General features: G+C 45.9%; 1 pseudogene; it reads right to left on the bottom strand.

The window, feature by feature from the left end:
* Positions 1-6,722: 6,722 nt before the first annotated feature.
* LOC134963724 (5S ribosomal RNA) lies at positions 6,723-6,841 on the bottom strand (annotated as a pseudogene).
* Positions 6,842-9,381: the final 2,540 nt, after the last annotated feature.

The following is a 9,381-nucleotide window of genomic DNA, read 5'->3' as shown; positions in this document are numbered from 1 at the left end:
GTTTGTTTGTTTGTTTGTTTGTTTTTGGGGGGGGAGGTTTGGGGGGACGGGCGCCAAATTACTGCCTTGCCCCGGGTGATGAAAATTCTAGATTCGGCCCTGCCCTGGTTACTGTACTTAGGGGGTCATTCCGACCCATTCGCAGGCAGCGGTTCTTCGCTGCGGTGCGAACAGGTCAGAAATGTGCATGTGCGGTGGACGAGCAACGACGCCACCAGCAACAAATGTGATCGCAGCGACGATTGCAAGAATACGGACAGGCGGGAGGCATTCCGGGGCGGACACTCACCGTTTTCCAGGGGTGGTGAGTCCGACGCAGGCGGATCCAGCCGTTTGGAGGGCGGATGTCTGACATCAGGACCGGGACCTTCAGCCCTTGTTTTGTTTTACTTTAAACTTTTTTAGCATAACAGGGCTGCACAAGCGTTCGCAGCCCTGCTATGCTAAAATACACTCCCCCATAGGCGGTGTCAGGTTGATTGCATGAGTAGCAAAAAGATGCTACGTGCGATCAAATCGGAATAACCCCCTTAAATGTAACTGGGGCTATCTACCAGTTTAATCGGACTCCCAATGAAGCCGACTTTTAGATGATTATTGTGTCTGAATAGCTGTTAATACCAGTAATATTGTATTTTAAGTTGGGTTAGGTTCCCAAGAATAATTATGCCAAGGATGATCAGGCTAAATTGACAGGACCCCTCTATCGTACTTATTAAATAACAAATCCCTGGTTTTCTCTATTAATGGCTTGGTTTGTGTTGTTAACCATATCCACTGTATTAATTCTGTTAAGTAGTGTGCCCTAAAGAGGGAGAGCATAGAATGTGAGGCAGTTTTGCCGGATTACTGTAGTATATATTGTGCAGTCTCCAAGTATAATAGTATCAGCTTTCTAACTGTCCTTTGTGAAGACTGATTTCTTCAATGTCAGTTATGCTCCAGTAAGTAATTATCACACTCTAACATGATATATTGGGGTCTATTCATAAAGCAGTGAAAAGTGTGGAGAAGTGAGCCAGTAGAGAAGTTGCACATGGCAACCAATCAGCTGCTACATATAATTTTATAGAATGCACTTTACAAATGTTACCTCAACAGTGATTGGTTTGCATGGGCAACTTCTCCACTAGCTCACTTTTCCACTCTTTTCACTGCTTCATGAATAGACCCCATTTTCTGTAAAATTCAACCTACAGTGGCTTGAATCCTTATTATGGTGACTGCTGCATATCAACAATTATGGTGATTGCTGCATATCAACAGTAACATAAAGGGGATGCCCCGTACTGACGTATCCACTGCAATTATTATTGTCCAGATATTACAACGGCATTATCAACATGTAATTGGCAGCGGGAGCATTAATTAAAAAAAATATCCAGTCGGGTAACTGTGGTATGTCACCCAGTACCCAAGTATGTATGTACCCGCTTTCTAATAAACGTCAATTGTACTCAGGGGCATTGGAATGTGTTTAGGTTGGGGGAGGCGTATTAAAAAATTATTTTGGCGCCCCCATGGTGCCGGCCTACCTTTTTAGCCTCCCACCGCTGTGCGGATGAACACTTACCTGCAGATCCATGTGGGCGGCATCTCCTTTAAAAACAGCCTGCTACCGCAGGGTGCTGTGTCCTCCTTCACAGATGCATTACTGGGAGGAGGCGTGGCCAGGCTGGGACATCCTGGGACCATAGCCACGCCTCCTTCCAGTAATACAACTGTGAAGGAGAGACATCCGGCGGCGGCTATGACACAATGAACGAAGATAGGAGGACACAGCACCCTGATCACATTCCCCCCCTTGAATTGACCCTGGCTGAGGGGCTGAGCGAGGGCTGGGAACTCAGTCAGGGGTCAGGCACTGCACAGATTCCCCCTCCCAAATTTTTTCCATATGGGGGCGTGGCCACGCCTCCCACAATTAGGTCACGCCCCCAAAATGCCTCGCCAGCAGGGGAAGTCGGCAGCAGCAGCGTATCAGTGTGTCGGCTGAGGCTGCACACTGGGGGGAGGGGGAAGGAGGCGCAGCAGCAGGGTAGCAAAGCGGGGAGAGCACCTTCCTGCTTTGCATACCCTTGCTGACCAAGCAGTGCCGGCTCTGCCTGCAGGGATCTGGTGGTAAGCGCTCCCCTCCGCCTCTGTCATATTTGGGGGGGGAAAGCTGCCCCCTTGCCCTCCAGTTCTGACACCCCTGATTGTACTTCATTACATAGTCTTAATACTTTAACATAGCGTAGGCTGTATTGGTGGTATGATTTAGTCTATAGTGGTTTAGTAAGGTGGTAGTGCCGGGTGTACACTGACTCCTAATTACAGCAGAACCCACCTAACACTGAAAGCGTACTGTGTAGCCAGTACTGCTCTGCATCTCTGCAATTCTGTATAGCTGGTACTGCTCTGCATCCCAGCAATCCTGTGTAACTGGTACTGCTCCGTATCCTGGCAAACCTGCATAGCTGTTACTGCTGCTCATCCCAGCATCTAAGCCTAAGTAGCTGGTACTGTTCCACATCTGGTAATACTGCACAACTGGCACTGCTCCGCATCCCAGCATTTAAGTGATAGTAGCTGGTCATAACCCAGCAATCCTGTGTAACCAGTACTGCTCTGCATCCCGGCAATTCTGTATAGCTGGTACTGCTCTCCATCTGAGCCACAGACTTATCTATCCTCTGCATGATGAAGACTTATAGAAAACCTCCACAGTTCCTACACTCCACTTTCACTGCTTCCAGGATACCGGAAACCACTCCAGAAACAACTATTCCTAGACCCGTGAAATACACTATACCATCAAACCATCCTGATTCAGTGAAAGACTGCATTGGCCTGGAAGTTGGAAGTCAAGGCCCATTCATATTGCTTTGCATAGCAGAGATGTGGTAAATGGGTGTCACATGCACACACCAGGGTCAGGTTGTGGCTGAGGATAGTGAAGGGGCATAGAAATGTGATGGAGCTGAGGAAGGTGATGGGGATGGGGGCTGAGGAAGATGATGGGGCTGAGAATTGTGATGGGGCTGTGGCTGAGGAAGGTGATGCATGGCTGAAGGCTGAGGAAAGTGATGATGGGTTGAGGAAGGTGATGAGGGACTGAGGATGGTGATGAGGGGCTGAGGAAGGTGATGAGGGCTGAGGATGGTGATGAGGGGCTGAGGAAGGTGATGAGGGCTGAGGATGGTGAGGGAGTGGGACCAAGTTCCAACACACTGGCCTGGTCTGAACTCTCTGGAGGAAGGCACCCACTGGGCTGGACTTTCTGGAGTGACTGGAGGCTGGTCACCTATGATTAGCTCTGCAGCTATCTGTGACAGCACAGCATATGAGGTCAGTCTTCTGTAGGGGGCTGGGGGAATTAATTTTTTTCTGGCTGTAGGAGCGATGAATCAATGTGTAATTTTATTTTTCTATGGGAGCAATCATTGAATCTAGGTGTTGCTTTTTATGTAGGCCAATGTGTGTGTTTTTTCCATGTGGGGGCCAATGTGATATTTTTTTCCTTGTTGGGAACAATGCATGTTTTTTTTTCCCTCTGCTGGATATTTTTTGTTTTTTCTGTAGGAACCAATGCTTATATATTTAGGGGGTGCCGTGCCATGGCTCCACGCTACACCTCTGCTATAGGCACATGGAAGCAGCGCTGGTGCAGGTACAGTTGGAACCAGGTAAGTGACCGTTGGGCCACCAGAGACATTGGCCCTCATTCCGAGTTGGTCGCTTGCTGCCATTTTTTGCAGCGCCGCGATCAGGTTACTACTGCGCACGCGTATGCACCACAATGAGCACGCGCATCATACTGATACAAACAGCATCGTTGCTGTGCAATGCTTCTAGCGACTAATCCATCCGCACAACCGATCGCAAGAACATTGACTGGAAGGGGGTGTTTATAGGTGTCAACTGACCGTTTTCTGGGAGTGGTAGGGAAAAATGCAGGCATGTCCAGGCGTTTGCAGGGCAGTGTCTAACATCAATGCCGGAACCAGACAGGCTTAAGTGAGCACAAGGGCTGAGTAAGTCCAGAGCTACTCAGAAACTGCAAAAAAAAAATCATCCCGCTCGGCTGCACAAGCGTTCGCACACTTGCAAAGCGAAAATACACTCCCCTAGAAGCGGCGACTATCTGATCATGCAAAAAATAGCTAGTGAGCGATCAACTCGGAATGAGGGCCTTTAACTCTGCATTCTATCATGTTGACATTTCTGTAGACCTACTGCATGCCAACCTTTTGACTATGTCAATATTCTTATGTTAACCTGATACATGTGGACATCATAACTGTCAGCTTAACATACCACCGTGACCCCCATCTATTACAGATAGTGATCTGCAAATTGCAGATTAAGCAATCCCGGAGGCTATAACATCCCAGCCTTATCAGTTGGTTAAATTTGTAAAGTTATGTACTAGTCTCAAGTTTGTATATGATGTTTATATTCACTATTTTTTCTGAGTGACTTCCATTATTTTGATTTCAGTTCTCAGAATTTTAAAATATTTTGCTAGATTTTTAACGAATGCCAATAATGTTTTCTGGAAATTTTTCTCAGGTTCAGTTAATGCACCTATTAGAGGTAACATTTCAGTGGTAAACTGCTTAGATATGATCCAATAAAAAATGTAAATGGTTCATTTGGCTAAAATTGATGTTTCATGTCGTACCTTCTGTGACACACATGTGGTTTTTATTTATTGTATCTGTAAAATCACTGGATACATATGCTCTTGTAGCACACCAAAAGCATGTGGGGAAGTCTTCAAGTTGGAAGTGCCAATGTTTCATTCTGTGCTTTACTGGGTCATGGAATATGACATTTAATTAGTGTGGAACAACTGTTTATCGCAAATTACAAATCAGTAAATGGCATACCTCCCAACTTCTCACTTTTGCTGGGACAGTCCCTTTTTATGGGACCCTCCCGCTGTCTTGAAAAGCAGTACTGTCACCACTGCACTGCATAGTAGAGCGGCATATGAATAGATGCCGTGCGATGTGAAGGAAGAGCCTGGGGATAGTCCTACATCTCGGAGACTGCTGGGCATGCCCCCCCCCCCCCCCCCCCCACAAAAGACTGGGTTGAAAAAAAAAGTTTCAGATTGCGAGGGTCAAAAAAAATTGTAGGACCACTTGAAGAATTATCAAAATCGGATAATATCTTAGATAGCCAGCCGGCACCTAAAGATTTTGTATTTACACCTTATAGTCATGCCCAGAGAGCACCACCACAAAGCACCCTGGCAGTGCTTTCTTTTGTACTGTTTGTTGTTAAGTAGCAGAATACAATAGTTTTGACTCATAATATATGCCCTGTTCACCGTATAGTGTTATATAGTAAGTGCAGTCAACATAGTTGTATCATCTAAAACGCAGTTGTAGGGTATCTGTTGCCCTCTGCCTGCAGCTATCAGCAAATGCATCTGCGGACCTTGTTACCCTTGTAATGTACATCCAGAGCCGGATTATCAATGGGGCAGGTGGAGCTGCAGCTCCAGGCCCCCCATCAAAATCGTCCCGCAGCATTTGCTTTCTAGCTGCTGGCTGCTACTATAGACAGGAAAAAACTTTTCCTGCTACAGCCAGCGGCCGTCCGAGGCCCCACCCACTGAAACTTGTTGGCACAGTGGAAGGCTTCCCCCCTGCATCGCATTGTGATCAGTGCCACCCCCTCCACAGCTGCAAAAGGAAACCAAGGCCGCGCAGCCTCAGCTCCGTGAAGGCGGCCTGGCGAGCCCCGGTGACAGATCCTGAGGCTTTCCCCACTCTAAATGATAAGTAGGCAGACACTAGCCAGCAGTGTCCGCCTACTGTTGTCATAATGACCTTCAAGCACTGAATGGCAGCAGTTGTCCTCCTGTCATAAATGCCGGGATCCGTGAATGCGGGTATCCTGTCATCAGCGCCGTCATCAGTGATGGCACCGCATGAGCGGTAAACTCATGTTGCCAGGTGGAACTTGCTGTTCGTCTCCACGCCTGTAGCAGTGGCCGATCCAGGGGTCAAAGATGAGGTAATGGGCTGATGAGTCTACTGGAGTGACCCTGACCCTTCCCTTGTGTTCTGCTGCAGAATACAGGCATGTATTTGGATGGATACCGCACCGGTGTATAGTGAATATGGTAAATCAATCTAATAAACCAAAGTAACAGATACAGAGAAAACCAAGTTTTCCAATTATGATTTGGCGGTGCACCCTGAGTCAATGAGGCTGCTAACACAAACAGTGAAGAAGAAAAAAAGACTCTTTTGTGGGCGCACTCTTTAACTTAATAATACTGATATTATGTAAAATATTAATGAGAGATATAAATGTAAAATGTAACTTTAATTAACATCATGGAGTAAAAGAATATACAGTGGTCAAATAAGGTAACAATCCAATATATAATGAAATATTTCGCACAAGATTACATTAGTACTTGATAACACAAACATATAATATGAACTGAATAAGTGTTCAATTAATAGCAAATAAGTGCTGAAATTAGCAAAATAGGTCCTGATTGCTAAATATAATAAGAATGCCTTAGGAAATCGAAATAAATCCTTCTAATAATACTTAAGCTGCCAATACAGGCTGGCCCTGTATCCGTGCAGAGCCGAAGTGTATTTTGAATAGTAATTTTCACACTATTAAACAGAGGACAGAGTAGTAGGAAATGAGATAGCAGTGTGATTCTGCTGTCAGTGTTAGACTCTGAGCGTGATGGACCGATATGAACTCTACAACACCGGGTATTCCTCAATGGTCGCCCACTAGAGTACTAACCCAGCCCGACACTGATTAGCTTCCAAGATCGGACGGCTTCGGGCGTTTCCAGTGTGGTATGATAGTAGAGGATAGCGAAAGCTCTGGAATCACTGATGAGAGTTCACTAAATAAATAGTAAGAAGAAAAGGTGGATCTGCTGCCAGTGTTAGACAGGGATGCACCCTGAATCAATGGTGAGAGTCCACGAAAAGAGGTAGGTATGAAGAAGAGAGAAGAATAAAGTAGATGAATGTGCCAGAAAGATATATTACTTCCCCACCGGAAGTTTCATTGTGATAAATGCATATCAACCGTTGAAAATATCTCACAAAAATAAACAGCTAGCAATGCTGGATAAAAATCTACAGAATACCGGTAGGTTGTGATGAGATTCTTCACACAAATGAAAAGGACATGGTATCAGGATCTGAAAAGTAACAATAATGTTTTCAGTGCTCAATAGTTGAGCCCAGAGAAGGGAAAGAAAAATAATTGTTAACAATGTTGCTGATACTCAATAGTTGAGCCCAGAAAAAAGAAAGAAAAATTATTGACAATGTTGCTGAAACTCAGTCTGAGAGACCATGTGATCTGCTAATGTGTAGATCTATAAAGTCTTCCAATAGTCAAAATAGATCAATGGCTCAAAACTAGTGATGTGCACCGGACATTTTTCGGGTTTTGTGTTTTGGTTTTGGGTTCGGTTCCGCGGCCGTGTTTTGGATTCGGACGCGTTTTGGCAAAACCTCACCAAAATATTTTTGTCGGATTCGGGTGTGTTTTGGATTCGGGTGTTTTTTTTCAAAAAACCCTAAAAAACAGCTTAAAATCATAGAATTTGGGGGTCATTTTGATCCCATAGTATTATTAACCCCAATAACCATAATTTACACTCATTTTCAGTCTATTCTGAACACCTCACACCTCACAATATTATTTTTAGTCCTACAATTTGCACCGAGGTCGCTGGATGGCTAAGCTAAGCGACACAAGTGGCCGACACAAACACCTGGCCCATCTAGGAGTGGCACTGCAGTGTCAGGCAGGATGGCACTTCAAAAAAATAGTCCCCAAACAGCACATGATGCAAAGAAAAAAAGAGGCGCACCAAGGTCGCTGTGTGACTAAGCTAAGCGACACAAGTGGCCGACACAAACACCTGGCCCATCTAGGAGTGGCACTGCAGTGTCAGGCAGGATGGCACTTCAAAAAAATAGTCCCCAAACAGCACATGATGCAAAGAAAAAAAGAGGCACACCAAGGTCGCTGTGTGACTAAGCTAAGCGACACAGGTGGCCGACACAAACACCTGGCCCATCTAGCAGTGGCACTGCAGTGTCAGGCAGGATGGCACTTCAAAAAAATTGTCCCCAAACAGCACATGATGCAAAGAAAAAAAGAGGCACACCAAGGTCGCTGTGTGACTAAGCTAAGCGACACAAGTGGCCGACACAAACACCTGGCCCATCTAGGAGTGGCACTGCAGTGTCAGGCAGGATGGCACTTCAAAAAAATAGTCCCCAAACAGCACATGATGCAAAGAAAAAAAGAGGCACACCAAGGTCGCTGTGTGACTAAGCTAAGCGACACAAGTGGCCGACACAAACACCTGGCCCATCTAGGAGTGGCACTGCAGTGTCAGGCAGGATGGCACTTCAAAAAAATTGTCCCCAAACAGCACATGATGCAAAGAAAAAAAGAGGCACACCAAGGTCGCTGTGTGACTAAGCTAAGCGACACAAGTGGCCGACACAAACACCTGGTCCATCTAGGAGTGGCACTGCAGTGTCAGGCAGGATGGCACTTCAAAAAAATAGTCCCCAAACAGCACATGATGCAAAGAAAAAAAGAGGCGCACCAAGGTCTCTGTGTGACTAAGCTAAGCGACACAAGTGGCTGACACAAACACCTGGCCCATCTAGGAGTGGCAGTGCAGTGTCAGGCAGGATGGCACTTCAAAAAAATAGTCCCCAAACAGCACATGATGCAAAGAAAAAAAGAGGCGCACCAAGGTCGCTGTGTGAATAAGCTAAGCGACACAAGTGGCTGACACAAACACCTGGCCCATCTAGGAGTGGCACTGCAGTGTCAGGCAGGATGGCACTTCAAAAAAATTGTCCCCAAACAGCACATGATGCAAAGAAAAAAAGAGGCGCACCAAGGTCTCTGTGTGACTAAGCTAAGCGACACAAGTGGCTGACACAAACACCTGGCCCATCTAGGAGTGGCAGTGCAGTGTCAGGCAGGATGGCACTTCAAAAAAATAGTCCCCAAACAGCACATGATGCAAAGAAAAAAAGAGGCGCACCAAGGTCGCTGTGTGAATAAGCTAAGCGACACAAGTGGCTGACACAAACACCTGGCCCATCTAGGAGTGGCACTGCAGTGTCAGGCAGGATGGCACTTCAAAAAAATAGTCCCCAAACAGCACATGATGCAAAGAAAAAAAAGAGGCGCACCAAGGTCGCTGTATATATATATATATATATATATACTGGTGGTCACTGTCAGCAAACTGCAAAACTAAAATGCACCACAGGTATAGAATGTAGATGGATAGTATACTTAATGACGACACAGAGGTAGGCACAGCAGTGGCCTTCCGTATCGTACTGCTATATATAGTAT

Source organism: Pseudophryne corroboree, chromosome 9 (assembly GCF_028390025.1).
Source record: "Pseudophryne corroboree isolate aPseCor3 chromosome 9, aPseCor3.hap2, whole genome shotgun sequence".
NCBI classification, from domain to species: Eukaryota; Metazoa; Chordata; class Amphibia; order Anura; family Myobatrachidae; genus Pseudophryne; species Pseudophryne corroboree.
The sequence above is the reverse complement of the archived record's forward strand: the minus strand, read 5'-3'. Positions and strand labels throughout refer to the sequence as shown.